Source organism: Phascolarctos cinereus, unplaced genomic scaffold, assembly GCF_003287225.1.
Source record: "Phascolarctos cinereus isolate Bilbo 61053 unplaced genomic scaffold, phaCin_HiC Scaffold_2;HRSCAF=192, whole genome shotgun sequence".
NCBI classification, from domain to species: domain Eukaryota; kingdom Metazoa; phylum Chordata; class Mammalia; order Diprotodontia; family Phascolarctidae; genus Phascolarctos; species Phascolarctos cinereus.
In genome coordinates, this window is record NW_027555625.1 from 266,661,549 (window position 1) to 266,667,548 (window position 6,000).

A 6,000-nucleotide genomic window follows, 5' to 3' on the forward strand; every position below is an offset into this window, starting at 1 on the left:
TTCCTGTTGCCCTCCTTCTAGTTATCCTACATCTCTTTGTACTTATTTTTAACTAGTAGCTAAGTTACTGTTAACTGATAGCACTTGCTATCAATCAATCAAGTACTTATTAAGCACTCTCAATGCTACGTGTGCCTGGCACTGTACTAGATGCTGGGGATACAAATAGAAAGGTGACAGTCCTTGCCCTCCTGGAGCTTACGTTCTAGGAGGAATGTGTGGCACAGCCCACGTGAGAAAGCAATGGACAGCAAAGAGGGTCTTATGAATGGAGTATGTAGCAGTTGCTTCCCATACCCTTTCTAGAAGCAATGGTAATATTTGATTATTATCCAGGGCAAGAGGTCAGAAGTGGGTTGGGAAAATCAAGGAATGACTGACAAGCATTTATCAAGTGTACTGCTTGCCAGACATCAAGGTGCCATGTCCCAGTGCTGGGATTTGAGAATTGGAAGGGACCTTAGCAGCCATTTAGTTCTACCCCTACCTGAAGGAAATCCACACTATATGGCAAAGAATTGGAGATTGAGGGGATGCCCATCAGTTGGGGAAGGGCTTAACAAGTTGTGATACATGAATATAATGGAATACTACTGTACTATAAGAAATGAAGAGCAGGCAGACTTCAGAAAAACCTGGAAAGACTTGAATGAACTGATGCTGAGTGAAGTGAGCAGAGCCAGGAGAAGACTGTACACAGTAACTGCCACATAATGCGATGACTGACTTTGATAGACTTATCTCTTCTTAGCAATGCAAGGATCCAAGACAACTCCAAAGGACTCATGATGGAAAATGCTATCCACATCCAGAAAAAGAACTATGGAGTTGGAATGCAGATCAAAGCGTATTATTTGCTCTCTTTTTTTTCCTTTTTGTTTGTTTCTTCTTTCTTGTGGTTTCTCCCATTGGTTCTAATTCTTCTTTACAACATGACTAATGTGAAAATAGGCTTAATATGGATGTACATGTAGAGCCTATATAAAATTGCACATAGTCTTTGGGTGGGGGGGAGGGGAGAGATGGGGAGAAAAATTTGGAACTCAAAATTTTATGGAAGTGAATGTCAAGACTAAAAATACATTTTAAAAAATCCCCACTACGATATACCTGACAAAGCATTGTCTAACTGCTATTTAAAGACCTCCAGAAATGGGGAACCCACCACTTCTTGAAATTGCCAATATAAGGAAATTTTTCCATGCTGTCCAGGCCCTGGCTGTGTGGAATGAAGAAACATGGTCTTGGGGGTCTGGGATCCGCTGGGTGTAGAGGGCAGAGGTGGGATTGGCTCACTCTGTAATCTGGATGGCTTCATCCCAGGAAGATTCCCAAAACTGGATGAATTAACTCCCCTGGGATGAGAGAGGCAGGGCCTCTGGAGGTCTGGTCCTAGTATGGAGAGACAGGTAGCAGCAGGACAGAGAGGAACATGTACACGTTGGCTAGATGCTGGTGTCCTGGTGGATGGCTGCATGGCATGAAGCATGATTTGGAGCTAATGTAATGGTTTTCATGGCCCTAAGTAGAGCCCTTGAACTTTAAAGACTCGTAGCTTCCTTGATGAGAATAGTCTTTTAACCAATACAGAGAGCAGCACCTTCATGCCTTAGTTTCATGAGCTATTGAAGCTCAAGTAATAAATCATCTGGTGACCAATGCTAGTGTTGAGCCTTTCTTTACTTAGCAATAGAGGCAGTGCTATAGATAACCGTTTCAACAGCACCTATGGCCATGAAAAGACAGCAGAGCAGAAGTACAGTATTTCATTTTAAAAGTGGATCCTTGAAAACTGAGGATTTCAAGGACTGAAACTATAATAGTGGAATGATAGGCGTTGGGGTTAATATTTGAGGCTAGGAGGAAAACAGATATTATCCAATATCCCTTCAGATGACCCATGGCTAACTCATTCATCAAATATTAAGTGTATATCATCTCTTCCTGGGGGGATAGAAACTTAAGACATGGTCCTTGCCCTCGGTGAGATTTTGATGAATTTATAATCTTGTTGGGAGAGCCAATTAACACTTGTAAGGCTGACCATAATGGTGTTTTAAATGTTTCTTTTAGGACTAGAAGCAGAGGAAGTGGTAGATAGAGTAACTTTGTGGTCTTCCAGAGAATTCTAGAGTTGACCTGGGACAACTACTAGGGATTGGGGGAAAGTTCAGTTTCTAAAGTTCTTGATTTAGAACTAAACTAGGTAAGTTGGATATAATCTTTCAAAACTTTAGCAGCATGGTTAGTATGGCCTTCTGTCCTGGATCATCTCCTCTGGGGGGGGGGGGGTGGGCCTTTCTGAGAAGTTAGATTATTCAATTATACATTATCCAGTTTTCCCAATAGTTATTATTGAATTATATTACATTCCTTTCACCACTGTTTCTAAGTAATGAGTTTGTCAATAATTTTATATTCATTTAGTACAATTTCTGAATTCTACATTTTTTTCATTGATCTATTTTTCTGTTTTTAATGTAGTATTTGGCCATTTCTATAATTATCATTTAATAGTTTATCTTGAAATATTATAGGATGAGTCCCTTTCATAAAGTTTTCATTGTTTCTCTTGATATTCTTGCTCATCATTTAAAGCTTCATATGAATTAGAGTTTTACAAATGCTGGTCAGTAGCTCATTGACATTGTATGCAATCTAAATTAACTTGGGAAGTATTGAAGTTTTTAACATATTGGCTCAATCTAATCATTTGCACTTCCTTAATTTCTGTCAAAGTAATATTGAGGTGTTTTGTTTTATAAATCTTTTGTCTTGGTTTTTCCTTCTTTCCTACCTTCAAAAAGCTCATCTCTCCTAGTAAAAATTAAAGTCATAATTAGACAATGTCTCCAACTTTCCCTTTACCTGGAGTCACTCTCTTAGGATTGCCTAGGAACACTTAACAGGGTGGGGAGGTGGGACTGTGAGATTCTCCAGAGCACCCCGGTTATCCACATCTGGGAACAGACATTTTGTAAGTCAGGGCCGTGTCCAAATAGTAAAGAACAAAAATGTGTGTAGGTCACTCATCTTACTGAATCTTGGCCTATTTGAGCTACTGTTGAATCAGTGATCCAGACCTCTTTTAGAGTTCCAGACCCACCTTTCCAGTTGTCTTCAGAATATAGCTCTGTGGAGGTTCCACCAGCACCTCAAACTCAATGCATCCCAAGCTGTAGTCTTCTTTCTCATTAAGCATATCCTTCCTTTTAATTCTGCTATTTTTATCTTACAGCACCATCATTTACACAGCCTCCCATGTTTGCAACCTTTGAGTTGTAATTGACTCTTCCCTTTCCTTCACCTTTCATATCCAATCATTATTAAGTTCCATGAATTCCGCCCTACAAGCAATCCTTCCTACCGCTGCCAGGATAACCTTTCATAAGAAAATAATGACATTTATTTTGTGCCTTAAAAGTGACAGAACCCTTTTGCCTTATTATAGCCTTTAAATTAGTCTTTTTGCCACTGAGTTCTTTCCTCTCTATTCCTTTCTTCAGACAGCTGCCAAAATTATCTTTCTTCTGCTGAAGACTTTTAGTGGTTCCCTATTATTTCTAGGGAAAAAAATGCAAACTCCTTAGCCTGACATTTAAGGCCCTTTACAATTGGGCTCCAACCCAATCTGTTCATGTTACTCCCCTCATGATCATTATATACCAGTCAAATCACACTATTTGCTAGTCTCCAAACTCAACATGTCACCTCTCCATCTTCATATCTTGGCATAAATGAATACCTAGAGTACACTCCCTCCTCACCTCAGCCTTTCATAGTTCTTATTTTATTTCAAGACTCACTTTAGAGACACCTCCTCCTGGATGCCTTCCATGATTTCCTGCCTCAAACTTCCTAGAGCTCTTTCTTATTTATCCAATGTACCCGTATGTAGTAGACAGTGTTCAAGAAATCAGAGCAGCTACAAAAAGATTTGCTTGCCCTCTCTCCTTGGCTAGACTGGCTAGAAGAATACCTGAGGACAGACATGTATAAAAAGTTCTGAGCTTGAAATTGCTGGAGGGAGATAGCTAGCTATTAGGAAGATGAGGAAGGAACCTGTATATTAGAAGCCCATGTGGTAGGGTGAGAGTAGTATCAGGCCATCAGAGACAGCAGCTGCCTGACAAGTATCAAAGCCAAGCTGGGTTGGTGACCATGTGGGAGGCATGTAATGAGCACTGCTGCACTAGAGATGGTTTGGGACACCCAGGAGGAGATGGACAGCTGTGCTGAGAGACTGACATACTGGGAGAGGATACTGGACTCCAGAAAAGTGAGGCAGCAACAGAAAACCATTAGATCCATGATGATTTTAACTTGGGGTCCAAGGACCTGCAAGTCAGGGGATAGGATGGGAAAAATGATATCTTTATTTTTGCCAACCTTTGGTTTCCTTTATAATTCTATTTATCTTATGCATTTAAAAATGTTATTCTGGGTGCCAGAATCCATGACACACACAAAAAATTAAGAAGCTCTGTACTAGAGACTGAAGAAGGAGGTGATGGGTTGGCAGAGACTCGGGACCTATGCCGGGACCCATGATTTCATTTACATCACTGAGACCTAAATGTGGTGATCGGTGAGTTTTGCAGAGACTGTGACTAAATCTCTTGGGGTGACAGAAACTAAGCTGAATAGGGTGAAGGCATGGGAGTTTGCTAAAGGGGCTAGGATACTAGTTACTTCTCTGTTCTTTACATTCCATTAATAAAACAGCCCCATGTTTATTGTTGAGGAAGTCTGATGCTCTTACGGGGGGAGCTGTGAGCTCCTTTGAGTAACATAAGCCAGAACCTGATGTTCCCAGAGGAGGTTTGGAGGGGAGAGGGAAGGGGTTTTCAAGCCCTAGAAGAAAAGCTCCCAGGATTGAATGAATCCTTCTGTCAAAGGAAGGGGGTCTAGGGGCCCCAGGGGACACTCGGGTTATACTTACCTACAGCCATGTTTTAACTCTCCCCAGGAGGCTGTAGGCTCCTTGAGCATTGGGCTGTTTTTTGTTTTGGTAACCCTGGTACTTAGCACAGTGCCTTGTGTATCATAGGGGCTTAACTGTATGTTGAATTGTGAGCTCTTTAGAGATTGGTAGCACCAGTATTATCATGTCCATGTTACAGATGAGGACACTGCCTCAGAGAGGTTGTAAGTGATTTGCTCATGTTGGTGCCAGATTTCAGCCGACTCCAAGTCTGACAGTCCATTATTCCATACTGCCTCTCTAAAGCACAGACCTAGACATGCTACTTCTTAAATTACAAAAAAACCCCACCTTTAATGATTTTCTACTGCCTTACCAACTAAAGTTCCAAATCCTATGCCTAGCATTCAAGGCCCTCTAGAATTGGGTGCAAGGGGCATCTGGGTGGTGCAGTGGACAGAGCGCTGGGCTTGGAATCAGGAAGACCTGAGTTCAAATTTGGCCTCAGATGCTTACTAGCTGTGTGACCCTGGGCAAGTCATTTAACTCCTATTTGCCTCAGTTTCTCAACTGTAAAATGGGGACACACTAGAGAAAGAAAATGGCAAACCACTCCGGTATTTTTGCCAAGAAATTCCATGCACAAGCCTAGAGGGTCACAAAAAGTCAGACACAAATGAATGACTAAACAGTAATCAGGTGCCAGCACACTTTTCCACTGGTATAATTCTTCCCCTCCATCCTCTGCACTAGCCAAACAGGATAACTCAGGCTCCTGAACACACACAATTCTTACACCTCTGTGGTTTTGCTCTTGCTGTCCTCTCTACCTGGAAATGCCCTCCCCTTTTCTCTTTACCTGGTGAATTCCTACTTGTTAAAATCCACCTCTAACACCACCCCTTCCTTTTCCTGGTCAATAATAACTCTGCCTGTCAGACCTCACCCACGGTTTTCTTTTGTAACCCTCCAATGTATTCATCAGGCACTCTTAGCTATCAGTGTTAGTGAAAATTTCCCCTATCTGACTGCAAGTTCCATTTGGGTAGGGACTGGGACATGCCTAGAATCCTGTT